The sequence below is a fragment of the Acomys russatus genome, chromosome 1, assembly GCF_903995435.1.
Source record: "Acomys russatus chromosome 1, mAcoRus1.1, whole genome shotgun sequence".
NCBI lineage: Eukaryota > Metazoa > Chordata > Mammalia > Rodentia > Muridae > Acomys > Acomys russatus.
In genome coordinates this window covers 72,279,269-72,306,639 of record NC_067137.1, presented here as the reverse complement: position 1 = coordinate 72,306,639, position 27,371 = coordinate 72,279,269, and the positions used below count along the sequence as shown (strand labels likewise).

Below are 27,371 nucleotides of genomic sequence, written 5' to 3'. Positions count from 1 at the left end.
ACTTTGAAGATAAACTTGACTGTAAATTCCATTCCTAACTCTGTCTAGAAAAACAAAAATATAATAGATATTGATCTTCATTCAGGAAATTTAGACCGAACAAGATAGGAAAGATGTTTACTTAAAGTTTGACAAATACAAATAAACAAATCACTATGAATATAAACATTTGTATAATTCTCATAGTCTCGTGGTTATTCCTGCTGTAAGTAGTTTATTTACTCATGTTAATAATATAAATGTATTATGTTAAGAAAGAAAGATAATATTTATTTTTTAAAAAGGAAAAGAAAAGTGAAGACACTGCGAAATCTATTAGCTTAGAATGTTTAGACACCCTCAGACACTTAAGTTATGCTTGGAAAAGCCGATGTTAGCTACATGAACTATTCAATTAGTAAATCCATTCAGAGACTAAAGCTGTTTTTTTTTTTTCTAAATAAGCTGTAAAGACTTTTGAATATGTGAGAGAATGAGTAGAAGTAAAACAATGGAATTATTTTATAAATGAGCACTATGAAACTTCCTTAGCCATAAAGCAGCTTAGAAGCATGGCTACAAGTAAGTGATCAGGAAGTTGGTTGTTGAGTAAAACCTCAGGCTCTGTTGTTGAATAGATTGATTAACCTAAGACACACTCATAAAGCAATAGGTTTTGACTATTTGGGGGAGGATAATTTACATATATTTTCAGCTCAGCAGTAAAGCTGTTTCTGCAAATAGTCAAAAGGCATCTTTCATACCTTTAAACATTCCCCCTCTGTGTGTATGTACAAATCTCTGTCTATCGTCTTTCTCTGTGTGGCTCTCTGTCTCTCTGTCTCTCTCTCCCTCTCCCTCCCTGTGTATGCGAGGCTGCGCACACGCACGCAGTTCGTCTTAAAGTCAGATGAAGAGCCTAGCTTCACAACTGAACTACAACAGTGCACACATTACATGGGAATTCGCAAGTCAGAGAAGCAGTCTTATATGAGATGTAATCTAACATGTACTGTCTCCAAATGAGGGGAGCACAGGGTATAAGAGACACAGAAGAAGCCTCATGACTGGAATCCTAACACACACTTGGAAGAGCACCTGTCTCTCACTCATAATGGTTATAACATGTCCAGACCCAGGCACAACATTCCTAATTAATGCTTCATCACATTTTAAAAATTTTGCCCCTACTAATCTGCCTTCTCAACAAATTCACAAAGAATAGTTCTCTCATTTACTGCTGTAACTTCAGGTCCTAACACTATGTGTGATATGAATAATTGTTACCAATAAACATATGTTAAATGAGTGTATCAGTGGGTTAGAGTTGCACAACGTACCAATCTAAGATGTCCGGGATAGAGAAAGGACCTTTCTCCTGTGTTTTCTCTGATAAATGGTCTCCTAATAGCTCACTGAGGAATATCTGGGATTGAATAAAGAGAATACAGAAACTAAGAGATAGCCCTAACTACTAAGGAACAGCTTCATATAGAATTTGAACCAAATGCTATATGAACAATTGAAGGAAGGAAAACCAGAAGAAAATTAATGGAGCAATTTACAGATTACTTTTTGGTAAAATATAAAATAATAAAACTGAGAAAAATGATGTTTCTATTTGCAATAAAATTAATTTCTAATATAGAATATTTTGATTATCAATTGTACAAATAGAAACCATGCACGTTTTATTGTTTCTTACACAAGAGAAAATAAATATATAAAATTTCTAAAAGGCTCTTAATCTGATATTCTTTAGTCAAGTTTCTGAAACTGTAAGACTCGTCAAGTAGTAAAACTGTCTATGCAAACAAGTTCAATATTGAACTAGTAGCCTTTAAAGTTAAGTTGGCTCCTATATCTACACTTAATATCTGTACAGGTAACAGGAGAGAAGTTGATACACATATCCCTTTTCCCACCCATTTGTCTCTGCAAATGTAATATATATTTATAGGAGAGTGACGTTGAAGTCTCGTTTCTAAAATTAGGACTTAATGAAGATGGTGCTGCATAGCTGTTAGAATCGAGTGCACAGATGTTGATAAATAAGGTTAAACAAGAACACTCAACAAATAAAAAATGACATTGATTACTTCAGAGAATCAGATTTGCTAATCTAAAGACTATGAAATGCTCTTAGGACATCACAGCCACTCTACTAGGTCACTTGGACAAGACCAGACAAAAGATGGTCTTAACTTCTCTTCCAGTGACTGGGGATGCGGCAGAGACTCATGGCTGCCCAAGGTGCTAAGAACAAACAAGAACTTTGGGCACAGATCTAAATAAGACATCTATACTACCACCACTCCTAATGCTGGTGAAACACTACAGAAGAAAGAGGTGAAATTACATTAAGTTCAGAGGAGACAGAATGCGTCTTGGAAAAACACCATCACTAGGAACAGTTGTTACCTACACTGGCCTCATGCAAGACTGGTCCTGTCCACAGTCTGTCATGGGAAGGGTAGGAGCTCATGGGGACCTACCTCTCCCTGCTGCACTATTTGAAACTAATACATTATCCAAGAGTAGCGAGTCAGTGTCTTCAGTTCTAAATTCACTACTGACCTCAGGTTCCAATGGGTAGCTACAAAATCACTGTCCAGTAAATAGAGATGGCCTCAATAAACTCAGTGATTCACAAAATAAAGCAAGGAACGATGTTTAGGATGGAGGTAAATGAAGATGGGTAGAGTACAAGTGGATAGTAGTCAGTATGAATTGTGCATTTGGGAAATTGTCAAATGACATAGTTTTAACCATTGTAAGATCTTATTTTTTAATAGTGTGTGAATGGGTGTGTGAGCATGCACATGCATGCAGGTCCTGTGGAGATCAGAGTAAACATTTTAAAAGATGAAACTAATGTTTTCATTGTAGGAGTGCATATAGGTGTAGCAATATTTTCACTAGTTATGAAAATAGATTTGTAAGGAAAAAAAGCTTGGCCTCAGCTATATTGGGTGTAAAAGTTATATATATAACTTTTGTTCAGTTACATCCAAAAACTACATTTTAAGAGAAATTCTGTTCAGTTATTTTTTTCTTCTATTAATTTTCAAGTCTTGTCACTTGTACGGCTTCTGCTATTTTTTAAATTTGGTTGTTTTATAAGTCAAGTTGATTTTTATCAAATTACAAGAAATGTACTCTAGGTGTTTGTGTTTTAATGTAATAATCTCTCTTCCATGTGAATGATAAAAATTGCTGTGGCCAAGTGTACAGAAGAAAATATTCCTGACTCCTATCTCTGAGAAACTGAAGTAGTGAGCTACAAGCCCATCATTAAATGTGTTTTATTATGGAAGTCAAAGACATGATTAAATCCTAAAATAAATTCAATGTTCACACTTGTCCTATATCTCCACCCCTATTATATTGTATTTAGAGAAAAACCTTGAAAGAATGAGTCTTGCTGGTATTTCAAGATCTTGGTAATCCTTACAAGGAACAGAGCATGGGCTTTGTAATTGCTGAACTAATTCCATCTTATGTAGGCTTAGAAATTTTTAGTAAAAGCAAATTTGTTAATATCTTTGACATCATAGCTGGCCTTTAATATATCATGCATATTAGCTTTTCATTGTTAATGAGAAATGACATTTTTATTTAACACATGATCCCATCTTTGTAAATACACTTGAATTTTTATTATTATATAAACAGATTAGTATGGTAAACATAAAGTGGAAAAGTTTCACAAATATAAAAGAAGGAATTATATCTTAACCTTCTCATTACAAACAGAAGCATTTTTTGCCTTTCTGAGTGTTTGCTTCCTATAATTTATACACGTTAATACATATCTCCCTATGTACTGATATGTATTTGTATACAAGGAATAACACATTATGTCAATCACTTTCATGGATACATATATTTTAAGACTATATATTTACTTAAGAAACAATACTGTATTTGGTTGGGAAATACATTTACTACTGATTAAAGTTTAGCATACTATACAGTTTAGATTGTCATTTTTGTAACTGCAAGCTTCATTATAACAAATTTTCTTATGCAACGATATAATCAGATAAATTCTAATGTCAAACTTTGATTTCAAATCAAGATGAACAAAGGTAATGCAGAAGCTCAGCATAAAGGGCTATATGAAATCATCAATCTGTTACTGAATAATGATTTCTAGCTTACTAATGTACCTCAAAATATCCAGCTCTCAGTCTTAAGCAACATATACAAAGCAATCTGCGTTATAAAGACTCTTGGGGGTAGTGGGATGGCTCACTGGTTAAAGTATTTGATGCACAAGATGAAGATAAAATACTCACTTGAATTCCATTCTCAGAAACTGCATAAACATGCAAGAAGATTGAACCATACAACAATTTGTCCTCTAACATCGACAGGACAAAACACAATAATAATTATAATGAATATAATGTATATATGGATATATATATATATGTATCCTTTAAGTTGCTTTATTAACAACTAAGCTGATGACTGGTAATTAAAATATTTTATTCAAAGGTTGGTGTGGGGGTGGCACATGTCTCAAATCCCAGCAATGAAGTGGCTGAGGCCAAAGGATTGTGAGTTCAAAGACAGACAGTCAAGGTTGCCCTGCTTGGATTACGTACCAAGGTCCTATTTCATATAAAATAGTATGTTTAAGAAGGTATTGTCAGAAAAGTAATGAGGTTAAGACTAAGGAAAATAAAGATGCAAGTTGATAATTATGCTCTATTCAAATTTTTTAAAGGAGAAAATCAGCAAAATTATAAAAGCTTTGTTATCTGTAAAATAATATGATACGGAAGTAGATAAGCTTCACTGTGGTTTTTTTGTTGTTGTTGTTGTTTTTGTTTGTTTTTGCTCATTATTTGGTTGGTTGTTTGGTTCTTTGTTATTTGTTGCTGTTTTTGTTTTTTTTTTCTTTTGCTTTCTTGCTATTGCTATCAGTTTTCTCACACTCTTGCTCAGGTTAAAGTTCAGAGCAATGATAAAGAATAACTGTTTGAGAATTCAAACACTGTTGAAACAAAATATCACTCTAGCCTGGTACTAGTTATATCTGCAATAGCTCATTACTGAGTCTTAAAGAATATTTGGTCTGCAAAAAGAGTCTATGACAGCCAAGGATACACAGAGAAATCATGTTTTGAAAAACAAAGCCAGAACAAAACAAAAGAGCACTTTATGGAGCGTGCATAAAGTCATACGGTGAATATTTTATCCAAATTGGAAAAGACAGGGAGGAGAATACTATTTTTATATTGCTTGCTGTATTCTATTTTTGCTGATAACATTCCTGCTCAATGCTTTTCTCTTCTGAAAAATCATCTGAATAGATTAAAAAGGATGATATCAATTACAGTACATCATCCTTGTTCTGGCTTATGAGAGGTATGTTGTTGGTTTTAGTTAAGTAATAGCAAGGATATTTCTTAACAGAATTAACTGAAGAAAAACAACCAATAACTTAAATTTCAATCACATTAATTTAAAAGAGTATGAATTCAACATCCCAGTCTATACTGAAAAGGTTTAATATTCTAAGGTATGTTTATCAAGTTAAATATATGATCTGTGCACTATACTAAAGTGGCAGGCAATATTTCAAAATTTGAATGTCTGTATTTTAAGATTTAGTATCTCACAACATTTTCCATGAGCATGTACATGAATCACTTACTTCTTGGTGAATTGGGATCTTATAATTAGTATATAATTCAACACATTATATTACACTAAATATTGCTAAGCTTCATTGTATCATTCGCTTCAAAGACTACTACCAATGGCTCTTATTGGAGAATGTAGATCTGGATTCTTAAAATAATTGTTCAATAAGTATAGAGGTATTTGACTAAAAATATAACAACAAAAAGGAGGCTTTCACATTACTACCTCCTCAATACTGAACTAAACCAAATGAAGATAAATACTCAACTGTTAAATAATGTATGATCTCTTATGAAATGTAATGAGTGCAAATAAAATGCAAAATTTCTATAAGCAATATTCCAATGGATAAGGCTAGACAATCGATACACTGTTTCCTCATAAAGTTTGTAGCAATAATGGTAGATATCTACTATTAAAACCCTCTTGAACCAACGTAATCAGTCACATATCCCAGAATCTGCATTATGATATAGTTCCACACAATACACTGGTATACTTTATTACCCGTTTAGATATGTTATTTAAATACAAACTCAAAAACAGACTTTTTTTTTCAAAATCCCCACATGTATTAATTTTAGTTGCCACTTTGTCTGTTAGAGTAGTGGTTATTCTACCACTGCAGTAATATGTGGTCTTGAGGTGAAGCAAAAGGCAGAGCTAAACTAAGCTAAGGAAGAGCCTGTAGAACTTTCCAGCTTATGCTGTCATCAAGGTTTGAACTTTCTTCTTCTCCAGAAATTCAACAGATTGTTTTTGCTTGTCCTTTTTCAAATCTATCATCTGTTATTGTTACCTACAATGTTAAAATTAAATGATAACAGAAAACGAGGAAGAAACTTGATTCCAGAATCAGTAAAAATAAATCACAATGATAAAACAATATTAATATGGCCTTCATTTCACAAAAAAAAAAAATGGGCCTTATCTAGTGTTTGTGTTTAGTTGAACTATTGACATTTTCTCTTCTACAATTTCATTTAAATGTATTTTATAAGTAATGAAGGATGATTATATACACACTACCTTTCAGCTTAGAATTTATTATTAAACTTTTTTAAAGTGGGATTATTATAACCCAAGAGTTTGTGCACATCATTTAATTATTAGAACCCTGTATAAGAGAAAAATTATTTAACTGAATGTGTATATGTGTGGATTCTTAGTAAATAGAGATGTGTATGCATATGTGTAAAGACAGATATTCTGTGTTCTATAAATAGTGTGGTGGTGTCGGTAAGTATGGTCCCCATAGACTCATCTTTGAATGCGTAGGGAATAGCATTAGGAGGTATGGCCTTGTTGGAAGAATTCTGTCACTGAGGATGTGCTTTGGGGCTTCAAATGCCCAAGCCAAGCACAGGTGCTCTCTATCATCCTGTGTACTGTGGATGCAGATGTAGCACTTTCAGCTCCTCTGGCACCATGTCTGCCTGTGTGATGACATGCTTCCAGCCATGACAGTACTGGACTAAACCTCTGAAAGAGTAAAACAGCCTCCAGTTTAACATTTTCTCTTATAAGAGTTGCCATGGTCAGTGTGTCTCTTCACAGCAATAGAAACCAAATATGAAAGGCTGTTAGCGCACTAACATAATCAAGTAAAGCAAGGATTAACAAATAGTGCAAGTCTTAATTAACTTCTCAATGAAACCAAGCAAATACAATTTTACTTATAGTAAAACTTAATTAAAGGTATTCATTTCCAAGATTTTACAGTAAGTTTGGCTCAACAAATTTCAATTTGCTTCTCTAAAATAGCAGAGCTTGCTAAGGAATCTTAGATCAGGAAACATTTACAATCAAAGCAAAACATCAGCCTTTAACCAAAGCCTTACTTGTTTTTTATTTTACTGTCAATAACACAGTGGCATTTTATAGAAATTAATTGTGAAAGAAAGAGAAAGGAAGGGAAAGAAAGGCAAGGAAAGGAAAGGGAAGGGAAGGAAAGGGAAGGGAAAGAAGCAGAAATGGGAAGAGATGAAAATGAAGAAGGCTGGGAAAACCAGTTTGAAGCACATTAGTTTCCCTCCAAGTTCTATGATTATAGAAACACTGGGGTCACAAGACAAGGGCTGAAGAGAACATTCTTGGCGACTGTTAGAAAGTACCTTCCTGCATTTTTTTTCAGACCCCTTCTTTTTTTTTTCCTTCCTGTCTTTCTTTTCTGCCTTTGTATGCTGTGCTGTGGTTATGTGTAGCTATTGTACTCTTGCTTTCCCAACTCAGAGAGGAAGCACCAAAGAGCAAGGCCAGCTCAATATCTGGAGCATGCATTTCAGCAATTCCAAAGCAGAGTCAGGTACTCCAATTAAGACGCTCCTTGCCATGGTGAGCACCAAGAAAGTCCATCTGGTAGTGGACAAGCATCAAAGGCATTGACCTAGGTACTGAAAATAAAATCTTTATGCTGTTGTACCATTGTTAGTTACTCTGGATCCCTACAAGCTTCGACCTACAAACTTTTTCCTCTGTCTCTTTTTGCACATACATCTGCAAGTCCAAATTTCTCTTTGGTTAGTACATTGTAAATTATAATTTTATATAATCATTTGATTGAAACAATTTATCAAAGGGAGTGACAATTCTAAATGCATCCAGTTCATGTGGATTCTTTCCACCATCAAGGACACTACACTACTACACTACATAAGGAAACTTTACGTGTTTAAAGTCAGTTTGAGAGACCTGACAGTTCTTATTCCGAACATTAGTGACATTTCACAAATGACATATAAAAGATACAAAAGAGGAAAAACTTCATAAGGATACTACAATTAACTTCCTTTTTCTCCCTAGTTTAGTACCTGGTATCTTCCTATTCTTATCTTCAAATCACCAGTACCCCTTTCTGTTGTGTACACACACACACACACACACACACACACACACACACACACACACACAGACACACACACACACACACACACTGGTTTCCTTTACTTTCCTAATTTCTGCAGCTACTTCAGGTAATATAATCACTTCTGACGCCTTGGAGCTTGGACGGTGCATTGGAAGGATTGGAGGAAGTAAACAGGAGGAGCAAGATGATACAATTATCATTTCAAAAATAGAGGGTTGTTGTTGTTGTTTAACTTAGGAAGAAAAGGGTTTATTTAAGTTTACAGATCATACCCCAGGATTGGGGCAAACTACATTATTTTTAAAGGCTATATTTTTTTTTTATAGTTCATGAATCAGGATTCTCCTGTATGCGTGAGTGAGTGTGGTGTGTGTTTGTGGGTGTGTGCGCACCTGAGTGTGCATTTGTGAGTGTGTGTATGTGTGTGTGTGTTAATGAAACAAAAAGCTTATAAATAGCAGCATTAAATGTAAACATCAGCATATTGATAGTGACTATAAAATGAAACTCACTTATTTCTTATGTAACCTATAGATTTTTATGTGTTATAGCTAGCTAAGTGTTAAGGTCAATATTTTAAAACTGTGACATCATGTAAATAAGTGGCATCATTAAATAAAACATTTAAAATATGCGACAGCAAAGTGAGTGCCAATTAAATTTGGTCAATCAGCATATCCAGAGGACACATTTTCCTGAAAGACTGACATATTTCACTGAAATTCTGTCTTCCTTTCAAAATTCTTTCTAATTTCTTTTCTTACCTAGACAAAAAATACATCAGTTATAATTGTTTACTCCATGTTTTTTTAAAAGTTAATGCTAAAAATAACATTTAGGGTGAAAGAAACTTTTTTTAGTAAATTCAAGCACTAATTAGACAAATTGATTTATCAACTTTATGTCAATGAAATGTATGTGCTAAACTTAAATACTCTCATAGGTATATAGGCTATTAAGTTAGGTATTTCACTTATCAAATTATAATCACACCCCAAAAGCAGAGTTTTATAAAGACAAGGAAGCATGACAATGAATTTTGTCTAAAATATAGTTTATGTTCTTACATGATGACAGAACAGAAGTTATTTATTTATTTCCTTAAATTCACTGAGCATGAGCCTAATAAGGGGTCTCATATGTTCCTCAAAAATAATGACTCTTCTTCAAGCACCTTATTTGTGTTTATGTCCATAATTCTAAACGTATGTTTTTTCTCCTCAAAAAAATTCCATGAATAACTTCAAATCTATAAATAGCCCATAAAATAGTTGCTGTTTGGATTATCTGACCATACTCTCAGAATTACAAAATATTCAAGATATTAATTATAAGTTTTTATCCCAACTGACTTAACAATAGTCAGTTATGCTGGATTTATATGATCTTTACACTTAAATTTATTATTAAAAATCAAAGTTATATATTAAATCTGGAAAGTAAAACCTATTATCCTAGAAGGCTTTATTTTCTCAGTTTAAAAGAAAAGCAAGACACTTGCAAGAAGCAGTAAATAAAGCAAAATACCACAACCTGAGCTAAAAGCATAACTGTGATAACTGTTCAGTTCAGCTAATATGTGATGTATATGAAAATATTTACATTTATCTGTCTACAAAGTCAAATTTTTCTTATGAAATATATTTCTTATGCAATATATTAATAATAGCCCCTGGCTTCTTTCACTGGAGTTAGTGTTAGGAATGCTTAGAACTCATTATGTCCCTTTCAAGACTTTGAGGTAATAACAGTATTCGTTCCATTCTACAGATGAAGAACCTAATCCATATAATGTTAGAAAATCAATTTGTATATATTGACACATACAGTATACGTAACATATATTTTACTACTTTAGAACTCACTAGTAGTAGAAATGACAAATAAACTAATTTAACATAACTTTATCTAATATTAAATTTTAAAACCAGAGTAAGAAATTATAAAGGCTGTAATGGAATATTTCACATTCACTAGAATCAAAAACTTTCCGAATTATGATTAAAATATAACATTGAAAGAAATAATATAAACATGAAATGCAAATTCATGCATTTCTTTACAAAAACATCCTTTTTACCAAGAGAAAAAAAGAACATATATTATGACAATACTGATTTTAAATCAGAAGTTGTACAAATAAATTATAGTAATTGTTATAAAAAATAATTTGTATTGACTTCTCTATGACATAAACTCCATGGCTTATTATGTCTATAAATTGTGAGAATTCCAGGTAGAATTGTTTGATACATTAGTAAAAAAAAAAGTCACAAAATAGCTTTAAATAACAATTAAATGGTGAAATTTTAGCATAAGTTACCCAATATAAATTAAATTTACTGAAGAAGTGAATGGTAAATAGGAATTATTGATGAATAATTAGAAAAAAGTAAAATCATGTAGTTTTGACAATAACAGTATGTCACACTGGACTAAAAAAAGCCCAAGTGCTCCATGGAGAGGCAAGGCTTAGCTGTCCCTAGGTGTTATGCTACTGTCAGAGACCAGATAAAAGCACATGACCTTTTCCTGGAAACCTCCCACGTGCAGTCATTAGTGGCTGCTTTAGAATCAGGAAAATTGAAATGAGTATTGCAGACATTCAGCAATACTGGGAAACATCTTAGACAAGGAACCAATTGTCAGCATACACTTCTAAAAGTTTAGAAAAAGAAAATATTCTTCCTTAGAAATATATTAATTCACAGACTGAAGACAGTATGTCTACAGAATGCTAATTTTAAATAAACACTTGTTTGTTTAAAAAAATTTTTTTTCAACAATGAGACCTTTTTTTTTTTTTCTTTCTAAAGACCCTGGCCTCTGACTACGCCTCTATTACCCAGGGCGCACAACTCGGAAATCAATTTCTGCTTCCTAATGCAGTGGTTAAAAGTAACACCCATTTTCTTTGTTCATGACTAGTTGTTAAATGGTTTTGTTTTGACTCAGCTTGCTAGCTGTTTCTTCCGCTTTCCACAGTTGTTATTCATGTGACTATAATTCCCAAGGCTCAGTTGTGTCTGGGTACTCTCAGGTAGCTCCATCAATGTGTCTGGCTATCAATGCTGGATGCCATATAGGCTCCTTGACCTCAGTAGAGGGACCAAAATAGAGGGTTTCTTTGCGTGTTAGGGATATTTTCTCAGAGGGTCAAAAAAGTGAAAACCACACGGTCTTGAGGTGATTCGGTTGTGAATTATTCTAACACTTCCACTACACCCAAATTCAAAGCAAGCTACAGGCCAATTATGATCCAAGCTCAAAGTAAGCAAAGTCCATTCTTGCTAAGATTACAAAGATAGGTGCACATTTTCATTCTTCCAAGAGAAAGTACATAGATCCCAAATGGCGACACACCAGAGAATTTACTTTAGAGATATATCTTGAAATTTTCTATAATTTATGAACAGACTTTGACAAACTATTATCAGACACAATGATTCAAGTAAAGGATGTGGCTTTATTACTGGACTTTTTCCTGGTTTTGCACCAAAGAGATTAAGTAATAGGAATAGAACTTGAACACTCAGTAAAGATGGCCTTGGCAGCCTATACCAATCTCAGGGAAAGGGGGGGGGGGAAGACAAGTTGAATGCAGGGCATGATTACACAGAGGCTAGTATTTTGTGAAAGATGTAGGATCTCTAAGTCCCATCTCTTCCTAACATTGCAAAATTCTCTGACTTCTCTGTTCTAGGAATAAAGATAGGTAGAAAAACTATATATTCATCACCTGTGACACAGGTGTGCCTCTACAATAACTTCTAAGACATTTTCTTTCAGAGATGGAAGTTTGGGGTTAAATTAGTTTAAAAATAAGTTTTAGTATCTATTCCTATCTTTCAATAGAGGTAATCATAAAGCCTTTGATAGACGTACAAATATAAAATTTAGCAGGTTATAAGCTGATGTAAAAACCAAAGAGCATAAAGAAATTGGTGTATATTTGAAATATGGCCTCACAAAGAAAAAGTTTGGAGAACATACATGTAATAATCATGTATGATACAAGGGAGATCCCCAGGCATGAAAGCCATAGCACCTCTTTAGACTCAGAATACTTGGCTTTGAGGTCTAGCCTTCTCATCTACTAGTTGCATAGCCAACAAAAATGCCCTGAGTTTCAGTTTGGATGTCTGGAAAATGGAGATGGTCACAAGGAAGCTGAAGATCTATGGTAAGAAATGAAAGTAAAAACAAACATCCACTGATGCCGAGTGCCTTCTCCAAAGAAGAAAAACAGGATAACAAGACTCTATGATGGTGCTGACTGTAGTCTACTACATAATGTCCAAGCTATTTTGGTATAGTTCAGTGATTCTCTTATCAACTATATGACATGAAAGAGCATGTGTTGCCTCAGAGGAAAGCTTAAGATTTTTATTCGGCCTAAGGCTCTCATATCCTACAATCATGGTATTTTCTTAATACATTTCTTATTTGTAAATTAAAAGAGAAACTGAAGAACTGAAAAAAAAACACATAAATAAAAGCAAAGTAAATCAAATAAAAATCAAATAGTTAAGGCAGAAGGAAAAGAAGATTAGTGTAACTTGCTTGGAGCATGCAAAGGATTGGCCCCAGAAGACACTTTGTAATAATCACATATAGAGCAGAGATAGAATCATTAAGAAAAGATAAACTATATTTACACTTGATGTACCAGTTTTGATATCTATTTGTACTCACAATATATGTATAGCCTTTTAAGCATAATGCCCCAAAGGAAAAGAATGCAAGATCATGGTATCTAAAGATTGCTGCTTCAGGGATACCAGGAAAAGGGAGGTTTACTATAACTTCCTGCTATCAATTTCCCTTTCCTTGTTAGAAAGCTGTCCTGCCTACAACATGTGCAGGGGTTAAAATATACAGCTGAATTGGAGGGAAGATCTAACCACTCACTGGCCAAGCTTGAGATTCATGCCATGATAGGTGAACTCACTTACACTATTAATGATATTCTGGTATAATTTCGGAAAGGAGCCTAGCACAAAAGTCATCAGAGAGGCTTCACCCATAAACTGATAGAAAATAATGCAGAGACCCAGAGCAAACCATCAGATGTAGCTTTTGGAATCCTGTGGAAGAGGGGGAGAAAAAAATTGAAGGAGCCAGAAGGGTCAAGGTCAACACAAGAAAACCAACAGAATCAAGTAACCTGGGCCATTAGGAGCTGACAGAGACTGAACTGCCAAGCAGAGAGCATACATGGGCCAGACCTAGACCCTCTGCACAGATGTAATCTTTATACAGCTGGGTCTTCATGTAGGTCTCCTAAAGTGGGGGCAGGGGCTGTCTGTGACTACATTGTCTTTCGTTGGATCTCTTCTCCCTAATTGGGATGCCTTGTCTGGCCTCACGGGAAGAAGATGTGCCTAATCTTACTGCAATTTTACTAGCGCAAAATTGATATACCCAGACTGGTTGATATCCATGGGAAACCTCCCCTCATCTAAGAATGAAAGGAGAGATGGAGGGGGTGAGGGTAGAAGGAGGGACTACAGGAGAGGAGGGGTCAGGATGTAAAGCAAATAAATAACTTAAAATTTTAAAAAGCTTCATCTTATAATGAAGAGGAAGAGGCTGCTTGGAGCCCAGTTGCTGATTTTATTTTCAATAAAACATGTAAACAAATTAATTAACATTCAAAAATAACCATCTAGGTCTGGCAGTAAATTAAAAGCAAAGATATGGGCTTATCAACAGTATAGTTTTTTTTTTTTTTGTTTGTTACTAGTTTGCTTGTTGTTACTCTAGATTTAGGTTTTCTCAGAGTAGCATCTACACAATTTTAACTTGTGTCTTAAGGAAGATACTGTTGAAAGTTTCTATTCCTGTACTAAATACCAAATAAATAATCTTCAAAGAGTAAAGAACACGATTGTAACAATTTTTGTTTATATCATAAAGCTCCTGATACATCCAGCTAATTTAACATTGAGAGAGTCATATGCACATTTTGGTCTTTCTCTGTTCCATGGTTTGGTATGGTGCTGATGAAGAATGCCATCGTAATATGTAGGGAGTGGTAAGAAATATTTAACTAACTTGACCATTTTGAGTAAAAAATGTAATATGAATGTTCAGAAGGCAATCTTGAACACTTGAATAGACTCTAAACTCAGAAGCAGAAGTGTTTCATCTCATGGCTGTCTTCAAGTTACGTGTTAAGGTCTCTAAGACTCCATGCAAGTTCAAGTAGAAGAAAGGCATGTAAGTGCAAAATTGAATTCTCTTTATTCTGTATCAAGTAAAAAGGAGAAATGATGACCAAACTAAAGTCCTCATTGGTTGTTGGCATTGTTTATATGTCTCAATGAAATAGGCAACAAACAACAGAATCTGTCAAAAAAGTCTTTTCAGACTAATGAAACTGAACATTACTGAGCAAAAAACTGTAAGAAGATTAAGAGCAATAAAATAAAACTGTCTCTAACTAGAATGTACAAGAAAAAATAAAAATAAATTAAGGGTTGAGGATCTGAAATAATTCAGTTCTAATACTTAATACCAAGTTCCATTATTAGCAATAAGGCTTTCCATGTATGATAATACTTCTGCCATGCTAAAAGTAACTAGAAGCTACAGGAAGCCAAAAATTGTTATCAACCAAAAGTATGACATACTTAATAGAAACATAGAATAATTATATTTATATAAGTATTTTGAAGTTAGTAAAGTTATTGAAACTGAAAGTTAGCCAAGAAGCTAGAAAGATAACATAAGATTGAGAACATGCCAAAAAAATTTAGAAGTTTCATAGTTCTGTGTCCATCAGGGGTCAAAACATACTTCAATGGCAATGGGTTTGGGTAGGTCATACACTGACCAGTTCCTAGTCCCTAAGATTTCCTAAACCTGGGCAAATCCCCTGTTTTGCAGCTTCTGCTTGGTCTCTGATCACACTATGACTCCATAGTTTTATTATTCCAATCAAAGGGTTTAAACCATCCCCTTACATCTATTGTCCCTTCCTTAGGCTCAGAACAGCTAAGGACAAGAAGATCACAATTACAATGGAGATTCTTAACTTACTGATACATGATAACACTGCAGCTGCTGGACAGTTAGAGCCTATTGTCATACTAGCACATTTTATAAGTGAGCAAAGTAAGGTTCAGAGAGATTAAAAGGCTTGTGCTTTAGGTTGTACAGGGCTAAACATAAATTACAAAACTTGAAGTATCATGTTGATAACTATCTCATAAAACCCAAACCCCCAAAAAAACACAGTTATGATTCCAAACTTTCCTCTCATATCTACTACAAAATATACAGTAGGAAAGGACCAAATATCAGTTAACAGATGTACCTCAAACATATGTGCTTGTATTATTCATGTTATTAAGAAAATATGTTCACAAGGTCATAGCTCAATGTGCTCCTGGACTGTCTCCCACAATTCCCATAAATAGTATGATGATTTCAACTTTAAATTAGATATAATTGTATTGAATATGATACAACAAATTAAGATCTGTGGCTATTAGTTTGGCTAAAATATGTCTCCACTCATAATAAAGCATCAATGTTGATTTATGAATTATAGGCATTTTCATGTTGCATATGCATACATGCAGACAAAACATTCTTACATATAAAATAAAAAAATCAAATATAAAAGTAGTTTACTATACCATGTAAGTAATCATTTAATTAAAGTATTCAATATTTTAAACAAGATTATTTCAGAAGTAAATTTACATGACTGATTTTTTTATGATATAAAAAATATGAATTTATAATTCAAAAACTATTATTTTACATGTATTATTAATATAAAGCAATTAATTCATATTTCGAAGTACACAGAAAATCTAGGTCTAATAAATTTCCAGGCATAGGATTATTTCTCCCCTTTTGCATAGTATGATCAAAGTCTTGCAAGTTCTCTTAATATTTCTCAAATGTATAAATTTCTTATGTTTTTCCAATATAGAAGATGTGTTATTAAAAGTTACCTTTTATAAAAATATTTTTATCTCAATTAGAAAAAAATCAAGGCAGAAAACTACTGCCTTCCATATCACTAAGGAAAGGGAGTGTTAGCTTTAATGTATTAATGTGCTTCCAGTAGTAAATCACTTTAATGTGAATACCCTGAAGTTTTGGAGGTGATTTCGCTGAAGTCCAGGAAACCCTATTTTCAGAAAGCAACTGAGGTTGGGGTGAGCTCAACATCAGAGTGTGTGCTTATCATGAGGAAGCCCTTCTTTGATGTGGAGAAGTCAAGAGAGAATGGCTTCTAGAGAGTAAGTAAAATGTTTCCTCCTGGACTGTTAGCACTTTCTCAATGCACCTTAAAAGAGCAAAGGAAACTAGGTTAAGATAAGCAACATGTTTGGCTCCTGTCCCTGTTTAAATTAAACATATTAGTTGTGATTGAAAATGTCTTGAAATAGTGGGGCTTTTCAAACTTTTCTTAAGAATTCAGAAACTTTTCCCAACATTTGTTAAAAGGACTCTTAACGTTAATCATGTATCTTATTATGTCCTTTCTAAGACCTTTGCTGTAATAAAATAAGAAAATAGCTTCAATTTTCTTTTCAAATCCTGCAATCATGCTTCACAGGAACTTTCAATGAAAATTTTTTTAATTAATGTTAAAGTCCTTGCTAAGTGCTATTTAACACACACGTATATATAATTATTTAAATATTTATATATGTCTACTGAGAATACTCAAAAGGAGAATAAGATATAACATGCAATATATTTCTTTTACATGAATTGCTTCCTAGGAAGGAAAAATTGATCATTTGGCCTTTTCCTATATAAACTTGGAAATCCTGTGTAACAAGGTAATTTTCCACATAACCTTGTAGGTTAAGAAATGTGAGCTAACAAAGTTAGTTTCAGATAAATATTATAAATACATTATGCAGCTTAAATACTAAAGCCTGTTCATGCACTTTACTTGGTATCAGTACTCTGATAGTACATTTATATAACCATGTAATTACATTGTAATTTTCTATCACTTGTTACCTAAAATCCTTCTGTCAGAGCAGTATTTACTAGGACACTATGAATTTTTTAAAAAGCTTTAGGTGTAGCATTAACTATTTTTGAGTAAAACTCTTCTATTTTCAATCTTTACTTATTAAGGGCTTCATAGTACTATATAATTTAGGGTGATAGAGTATAATTTTAAAAGCCTCTCACCTCTAGCTAAAACAATTTCTATAATTATAAAAATGATAGTTTAACTTCAGCATGCATACACCACAGAATGTGTACTTTATACTTCTGTAGATTATACAACTGAATGATGCCACATGAATGAGAATGTGAGCTAGGGAAATTGAGTAAGTGGATCCATCCTCAGAACTTAACTGTGCACATGTCTCACTGGAATGATTAGCAAGATTCTTTAGTCATGTATCTTAGAGAGTCAATGTCACATGTCTGAGGCTCATGTTTTAATCTTTCCTCTTTCATGAAACATAAAGCTTAAAACTGTTTGTTCGTACAAAAAAGAAAAAAAGAAAGAAAGAAAGAAAAAGAAAATAAAAAAAGAGAAAGCGTTCACTAGACTAAGAAACAGGTTAACTAGTTCATTCTTCAGAATTTTTCAAGTGGCTTCTCATCCTCCTCTTGTTTCAATATTGGCAAAAACGCTTTCAGTGTCACATAGTTGAATAAAGGCATTAGTAGTTGTTGTGGAGTAGTTTCACTGATAGACGGGAACACTGTCAGCTGCAAGTATCTCATCCTTACCACATAACAGCACAGCAAGAATCAGCAGAAAGCTTGGTCCTAATTTCACCAGCTAGTAAACTCAGCAAAACCACCAAGCCGAAAGTGCTTCAAGCAGCAGTACACTGGCTTCGATGTACAAAGGGAAATGTTCCTTCAAGAAAGATGTAGGTGGGTATAACATGGGGCCATGCTTAAACATACATGACACAAGAGGATAGCACTTCAGCACCAAGAAACTACTGAACGCCAAGAGAGAAAAAAAATAATAGCTAAAGAAAAATAAAGGTGGGCCATTTCTTCCTCATATACATCTCTTCTATTTCTCTGGGGGAGAAAGAAAGAAATTGCCTTAGGCTATATCAGTGAAAGACATTGATGAGCTTCTTTTCCTAAACAAACCAGTACCTGAGTCTCATATCAAACTGAAATATGTGAGAATGTTCATGCATACATTACATTTTTTAATTTTGAGAGACAGGTATGTGAAACACAGAATGCAGGTCTTGTTCAAGGTCATTCCTTTTAAAAGAGAAATGGAAAATCACTAAAAGAAATCCAGAAGATGAAAATCTAGTGTCAACTTCCTTCAAGCTGACTCTCTGCTCCCTCCTGCTCCCCTGTGTTTCTCCTATTTCCTATTCGTTTTCCCCCTATTAGGAATGACTAAAAAGGGGATTTATAAAGGAAGAATTCCTGGCTGGGAAATTGTCTATCAATATCTTAACCCACCAGTGAGCCAGAGCAGTTCTGCCTGGGGATAATGTCTAACAAGGGGTGAGAGTCACATCTCAAATCCAGCCTTATCCTTCCTTCCTTCCTTCCTTCCTTCCTTCCTTCCTTCCTTCCTTCCTTCCTTCCTTCCTTCCCTCTATGTTAAGAGCCCCATTTCCTTATGACATTTAAGTTAACTCTAGTCTCACAAAGGAATGGCCTTTTTAAACCTAAATCACACCACAATATATATTTGAACTTCTGAGCATTTGAACTCTGGCTTATGGATTTGTCTGCTTTCCCTGAGGAACAGGTGCACAAAGATGAGAACTGACTTGCAAAAAATGAAATTCATAGTGAGAAAAGGCTAAAAGAAAGTAACACAGAGATGGGAAAATATGTATTTTTCAAGTACCAACATTGTTCATTTTAGTTTTCTTGGTCATCTCCTGGATATTTATGAGTTATTTGCTTGCAAATTACTATGTTTTCCAAGATTCCAGGCAAATTTAGTACAAAAAAAGGCATCTCCCTGTTAGACGTTTACCACATCTGATTTTCTGAGTCATGGAAGATTTCAAATAAATTCACACACACACACACACACACACACACACACACACACACACACACACACAAAGACATTTGAGGTGAAATTCTCTTAAATTCCTTTAAATCCGGTTATTTTTTAATGTTTTATTTTCCTCTCTATATTTTTTAATGTAGGCAATGAAACCTTCTTATTTTCTCCCTGGACCCCAGACAGTGGAGTAGATTGCCTTACTGCCAGAGTTGAGTTGGCCTCTATATTCTTCCTCTAAACTGAAGATTAATACTAAACTTGTCTGAAGAGTGGCTCCTCTAGACTTCAGGTTTGAGTAGAGAGTGCAAGATCAGTTGATTGTCTATGCTTCCGTTTTAATTGAAGGCAAAAGAAGGCTGCAAATGACCTGAAGCAATCCGGGAGAATGTGAGAAGAGAAAGGAGAAATAGGAATCCAGGAAATATGCACTTAGCTTCAATCCTGATAAATCATACAGTGTTTGAATGTCAAGCAGTTTTAGAAGCCAGCTTTTATTACATGTTCTTGAATACTCATATGTCGGGCACGGGGGGGGGAGGGGGCAGGCGCACGATTTGAAGGGGGTTGTAGTCACAATAGATGGTCAAACAGCACCCTACTCGTCTCCCATTTCCCTTCTCTCAGACCTAGGCAGCCACCCCAGCCACAATGAGCCCCACTGTCTGCCAGGGTGCTTGCTAAGCTCCCCAGCCCCGCCCCAAGTAGTGTCAAAGCAGAGCTGCCAGCTGCAGTGGTGGAGCCCAGCCCCCAAAGCTCCCTGCATTCACGGCCTTGTAGCACCACCACCCTGCAAGGGCTGCAGCAGCAACAGAATCTAGACTCTGGAGCAGTAGTTGGGGACTTCAGTATGCAGAAACAACTACAGCATCTACTCATTAGCTTGTAATCTGCAAATGCCATCATATGGATATCTATAGAAAAGAAGGGAATAGAAGAAGACAACTGGGCAGTCCCCCTACACTTCCTAAGAAGCTTTAGCAAAGAGAAGACACCACCCCACACTCTGCTCAGCTCTACTCCACACCTACATAGGTTGGTGCCTATCTCTGCCTCCTAGACCAGCGAACCATTGACCCACCAGGCCAAACCTCAGGTGGAGTGCTGCCAGTAGGCAGCTCCTGAAGGTGGGAGACAAACCAGCACTCCTTGGTTGAATTTTTCAGCCCCTTTTCACTGTGGAATTAAACATTGATAGGAATACTTTGGAAGTGTTTTATGTTGTTAATTCAAATGCCCTCGAGAAAGAGGGGAAATTTTCTATGGGGAATAGGCAACAGTGGTGACAGGAAAAGATGGAATGAACAAGGTGCAACAATAAGGGGCTTTGGAAGTTAACTAAATTTGTTCTGTTTCCTAAGTGAAGGGAATCTCCATTTTCACACATTAGATCCAATATATTAATTAGGCAGTCGAAAATCCAACCTGTTTTTAAATCAAAGTACTGGATGAAATTTTCAAAATACTTAGCATACACAACAACCCTGGGCACAAGCCTATGTTGGTCACTGAATAAAGCAGGTGGGGCCAGGGCTGATGTTGTCACTGAGGCTGGGTTGGGGGCTGGGGGCTTGGGTGGTGGCTATTGGTTTTGGCCTTGTTCTCCTAGACATAAAATGACCTCTTTCGTGGTTCTATTTTGTTACATCAAACCAAAGCCTGGCAGTTAAACAGCTCAGTTCTTCATCTCAGCACACACCCATAACAATGAATTCCTTTCCACGCTAAGCAAGTCCCAAGAAAACTCCATTTCACATCAAAGTCTCCAGATGCATAATTCACGAGTACTAAAAGGATCTGGCAATACCTTGCACAACAAGGGAAGAAAAACAATTTGGTACAAAGAGGTAAAGAGTCCAAAAGGGGGGAAAGACGGGAGAGAGATTTTGATAGATGTGGGGGGCGGGGAAACAACACCGGATCTCACTCCAGTATCCGGAGGGTTGGATACAAATGGTCCGCAGCAACCATAGCCTGAAGAAACATGAACCATTCAATCTCTGGCACCTTCAGTTAGGTTCAACGAGCCTGGCTCTACTCAAAACTATCCTCAGGCTTGATTTAGTCATATTATCTTTAGATTTCACTACCACATTAAATACTCAGGTATAGACTTAGATTTCTATGTACCAGAAACTGCAAACCTTTTCACTGAGCAAGCGCCCCGGGATATCCAGCCTTCCTAATGATTTTTCAAAACATTAATAAGTAAAGTAGCCTGCAATGCAGATAGGATGCTAGAAATAAGACCTTAAGGAAAGTGGGTGAGGCAAGTAGTCCTTCATTGTTACCTGGTGCCTCTAGGGGGAAAGACGGTCATAGGAGGACTTTCTGCCCGCAGGTAAGATCCAGGCAAGGTGGCTCCAGGTGGCTTTCACAGTCGTAGAGGGGTCTTGCTCATCACTTCGCTGCCCTTTACCACAGCTTCAGCACCCGCATCCTAGGGAGTCAGAGGGGTGGCTCCTGCCACTGATGCCCGCTGCCCTTAGGTCGCGCTGGGTGGGGAATCAGCGCAAATCGCCCCATGAACCGTGGCTCCGCGCCCGGGGAGCAGGCAGAAGCAGGGCAGCCTTGCGCGCACACACACACACACAGAGAGACACGCTCACACACACTCACACATTTTCAGCCGGCGCGCGCGCACTCACACTTGCACAAGCACTCCCCGAACCGCACCGGGAGAGAGAATCGGTGCTGTTCCTCCTCGGGATCCGGTCCGGAAGCTCACCAGCTAGTTGCTTTCTCACATATCCCTTGATCACGTCTCCTTCAAGTTCTCCAGCAGCCCAAATCCTTGGAATTCAAGAGCGGGTGACATTTCGTTGGGAAGTAAAGAAGTCCTAGAAGGTCTGTAGAAGCATCGGGTATGCTTTAAGCAGTTTGAAAAGCAATCCTCATTACCTTGCTTGTACAGTAAACCTGCTGGAAGTGCTGAAGTTTGGGTTTCAAATGTTATGGGCAGACACGTTCATATTCTTCGGACCAAAACAGCAAAGTCAAGATGCAAGGGAATAAGACAACTGCAAGACCCTCTCTTGACCTTGCAATGTACCTGGAAGCCGGGTCAATACAGCTACTTTCCAAGCCTCTGGATTAAGAGATCCATACACCTGGGTCCACAGCCAAGCAGCAGCCCAAAACCCAGCCAGGAAAACCAATCTGGGCGTTCTCCGCGCTCTGCGAGAACCTGGGCATGGAGGGGCATCTCTGAGCTAACACATTCGCTTCTGGGCAGTTGGAAAAAAGACTGTCAAATGCATCCGATAGGAGCGCGCACATACACACGCGCACAAACACACGCATACATACGCAGCTGGCTGGAAAACGGCTTGCAAAACACTAGAGAAACACCAAGATGACTTGAAAAGGTGGAAAACGTCCAGGTTCGTACCGAAAAACGGAAAGGCCAGGCACGAGATTCCAAAAGTCTTCTCAGATCTTTCAGTATTCATATTACTACTTTCCCCTTTTCTATTTCTCGTTTCCAGAATGTTTCATGGCTCTGCCCCACCCCCGTCCAGTTGCGCCTTATTTTCTGGTATAACAGACCATACAACATGAATTACATGGGTGCGTTGTGCTCACAGCTTCACAAAGTCAAGAATCCTCTCGAGCAGCTAGCTGAGAAGCCATTCACATCTTCAAGGAAAAAAGAAAAGCACACACGCGTGCACGCACACACGCGAATACACACACACAAACACACACGTACACGCGCGCGCACACACAGACACACACACACGGTTCCGGCCGCTCTGCACAGGCTCACCGCCTCCCTGCGCCGCTGCACACCGCGCGATGGGCGCCCCTCCCGCTGGCGGAGGAGGTTGGAAGAGTCCGCAGCTCAGGCGCGAGGCGGGAAGCTGGGGTCCAGGATCGCAGCCGCCGCCCGAGCAGGCCTGGGAGAGCCGCTCCCCTGCGCGGTGCGTGCGGACCACGCTGGCCGCCTAGCCCTGAGGTGCTGCGCTCCGCGTTGCAGCATGGAGGCGGCGGCAGGGGCGGCGGCGGCGGGCGCGCGGCCGTGAGCCCGTCCCTAGCTGCAGTGACGAGAACGGGCGCACCTCCCAGACCCCTAGAAACAGGAGACACTCCAAGCCTGGGCCGCTGCACTCTTTGCCTTAGCGACTCCGGCGTAGACGTGTTCAGAGAACCGATATGCCGCTGGCGCAAGGTGAGGGCCAGCGTCGTGCATCCAAATCCCGGAGCAGTGGATGCGCGGGGGCGTTGCAGGAAGGGGGGGAGGGGAAGCAGTGGAAAACACGAAGGTAGAAAGCGAACTTCAGGGGCATCTCCGCCTCTGTTGGAAATGAACTGCGGATCCCGTCGCCCACTGTCGGATGGTTAAGGGATTTTTAAAAGGTGTCACCCGGTCAGACTGTGACTGCTAATGGCAGTGTGAAAAGTGATTAGCTCCGACCCGGCGGAGAATCCCAGCCTGGGAGTACCGCCTGAAGCTCCCAGTCACCCGAGGCTGGCTTCCAGTGTTCCCTAGTTGGCGGTGGGTGATTTGCTTACTAATCAGATGGGAGCGGATTCTGAAAAGAGTATTTACATTTGGGAATCAACGGGGTACCGGGAGAAAAGAAGTGATGCAGCTGGCCACTTTAACTGTGCAGAGCTTATCTCGGCCCCAGTACTTGGCAGAAAGCAGGCCTGGCCACCTAAGTCACCTGCACTGGGAAGGACATGGAACCGGTGAGAAGTGTGGTGCCCAGGAAACCAGAAAAGCCTCTTGGGGAAGGATTGGGCAGGGCCCTCCCTGACTTTACTCTTGTAATACTGCCAAGATTCCCAGTTAATCCCCAGACTCTCGGACCCCAGCAACGTTTCCAGAAACCCCCTACAGCCAGCCATTAAAAATTAAAATAGAAAAAAAAAAAAAAAAAAAAAAAAAAAAAAAAAAAAGACTCCTTCAGTATCCGGAGCAGTCAGAACCCAGTCTTTTCCAGTTAGAGTTGATGTGCACTTGATCATTGGTTTCGGTGCAAACCTCTTAGCCCAGACATCAACCTGAACCAAACCTGAAAAAGTTAGGGGATGCCATGGGAAGTAGTTGGCTAACAAGGAGCCCTTCCTTGCCTACTTGGTAAAAACTTGCATCCTTGCACTGTACTGTCCTCCCAAGATAGGATACTTTGGAATTTTGCCTCCAATAGAAGAACCCCAGAGGCTTTACAGTTGAGTGGCGAATGTACAAGGCACATACACTCAGTCACACCCACGGACTCTATGTGAGCGCGCTCACAGGCACCCTCGCATAATCAAGACTCACACTGCTGCGTTTTCAGAGTCTGGAGTACTTTAAGTGGTAACTGCTCCCTTCTCTTCGCCCCTGGTCTTCCCTCTGCTGCCAGCCGGGTTCCAGGTTACAACCCTGGGTGGTTCACGCCATGGTTTAGCAATCCGAGTTATTCTATGGTTACTTGATTTCTGAGAAGCATGGCTGGGGATGCGTTTCCCGCCGTGCAGTCTCCATCCATTTCCGCCACATTGACTGGGGCTCCACGTTGCAGAGCAGTCCCCAGCGGCGTATTGCAGAGCTGGAAGCGAGTTCAAGTTCGAGAGTCCGAACATCTCTCCAAACAGCCAGGCACTAACCAGTAAGATTTCATACAATTTTGCAAAAGGAGCCTGGAGGATAAATACTTCAGCCAGCACCCTGGAGAGTCTCCACTAAAATCGTGAGTGCTTCTCCGTGGGTTTCTAGTCATGGAAATGGATAACAGAGTATTCTAAGAAATCCCAGGAAAGAGCCATCACCTCCTGGAGTCCACTTCTGGAGGCACTCAGGAGAAAGTGCTGCTTTCTGGCTTCCCTTTAAACTTTGCAGCTTTGAGGATTTCAGGCAGAGCTGTTGAGTCGCCCTAGCTTGGACTCCAGGCATATCCAAATGAGCACTTCCAAGTACTTTAGGATGTGGGGGTGACTCCTTTCCAGGACTGTCCCACTTGCTGTCCTGCTCAGGTGAAAGGAACCAAAAGTCTCCAAGATAAGTATTTGCTGATCTCAAAAGTGGACTGAATACATGTCAAAATATTGAATCAGAACCCAAAAGACCTTTGCCTATCTGGATTAAATAGCTTTCTTTTTCCTTGTTTTGGTTTACATTTTATATCCTGACAGAAGTGAGAAAAGAAATCACTGGCAATTGGGCGAATTGAGGAGGTTAATGTTGGAACAAGAAAAAAATTTCAATTTCACCTTGGGGTTCCTTTAACTAAGCCAGTGAGGTTTTGCTGTGAGAAAGATGACATCAGCTTTTGGCTGAAGGCAGGAGGGAGGTGATGCACAGCATCTTGGTATTTTTCAGGTCCAGCTCTCCCCAGGCAGAAATGGCCTCCAACTTGAGATCCTTGTGCAGTGAGCTTTGCTAAATATTTTCCCTCTCCTCTCCCCACTCCCTTTCTTCTAGGAAACTGTGTTAAGGCAGGAATTTTTCACTCTGCACGTACTGTGTTGTTGGTTCGTTTGCAAGCCAATTCCAGATTGCAAAAAAGGAGGAAAAAAATGTTTTATTTTTAGAATGTTTTAAATAAAGGTAGTTTTTCAAAGTTTTAAAATTAATATATATATATATAAACTTTTTACAAAGTTTTTAAACAAAAGTACTTTGTTTTTAGAAAGTTAAAGGAGGGGGCCATAGTGATTTTCATAAAAAGTGCCAGAGGTAACAGAATGTAGCTTTTATTATTTTATAGTAACACACAATTGGGACACACACACACACACACACAGAGCGAGAGAGGAGGAGAGAGAGAGAGGAGAGAGAGAGGAGAGAGAGAGAGCAACTTCTGGAAACTGATTATTAGGAGGAATTTTTTATTTGCTTATCTATTGTTGAGAACAGCTAACTCTAAAGTTGTTAAAGTTTCATCAGTTTATACACTTAGAATAGGATTCTTGGTACAGAATTTAAAGAAAAAAATCCTATCTTCAATAAATAATTTGGATTAAATTTGGCTTATTTTCTCAATAGACTATCTATCTTGATTATCTTCATTATTATCAAACTAAACTTAAGTCAGATCATTTTTACAATATTTTCTGTCTCCTCCAGAAGATTATTCTAAGAATTGGTGGTTATAAACATTAGAATTCTCATTTTAACAGAATTTTTTAAAGGCTGTTTTCTTATTTTTAGACAATAAGTGGAAATGTGAATATTTTACAGTCAATTTGATACACAAAAAGTATTCCTAATCTCTGCATGTATTATTATTTTCCATTGGATTTCTTGAAACTATAACCCACTCCTTTAAAAACAGTATTAATTAAAGAGTTCACTTTTCTAGGTCTCCAGTTGAGGAATGTAGAGAGTCACCACATCAGTTCAGCCCTTTCCCCCTGTGCCTTCTATGAAGCACATTTCATTCAGAAACATCTCCAAGTTTTGAGTCATGGTTGAGTTATCAGCTTTTTGGTTTTTTTCTTAATAAAAGGCTCTGTGACCTTAAAAGTTGGAGGTGATATGAAGAAACAAGGAGAGATAAAGTTATAAACTGAACATATAAACATAATTTAAGGCAAAAGAAATAAATTCCATGCACTGACGTTACTTTAATAGTTAACATAGTTGTGAGCATAATATTTAATCACTAGCAGAACTGTGACCTTCACAGTTCTATAATGTTAAAAGTTTGCTTCTGAGCTTATTTCTGTCACAACCTATCATGAAGTACATGAGTGCAGAATATTCCAGCAACTAGGCCTTACTACTTAAAACAACTAATTTATCTCTCTAACACATAAGAAACTGTTATACATAATTTGGACTAAAAGTGTAAGATATACTCATTTTTAGTATACTTCAAAAACAAAATACCCCTTTCTCCCTTAGTTTGTTATTTTTGAGCTTTTACTTGATTT

At 37.3% G+C, this 27,371-nt stretch overlaps 1 protein-coding gene across 1 annotated transcript in view; it reads right to left on the bottom strand.

The window, feature by feature from the left end:
• Nucleotides 1–21,930, bottom strand: part of Lrfn5 (leucine rich repeat and fibronectin type III domain containing 5) — a 361,151-nt gene extending 339,221 nt beyond the window's left edge. Inside the window, exon 1 of the mRNA XM_051146708.1 lies at nucleotides 21,797–21,930. The gene's annotated coding sequence lies outside the window, so the exon portion shown is untranslated. The remainder of the gene's footprint in view (nucleotides 1–21,796) is intronic.
• Between the last annotated feature and the right edge of the window lie 5,441 nt (nucleotides 21,931–27,371).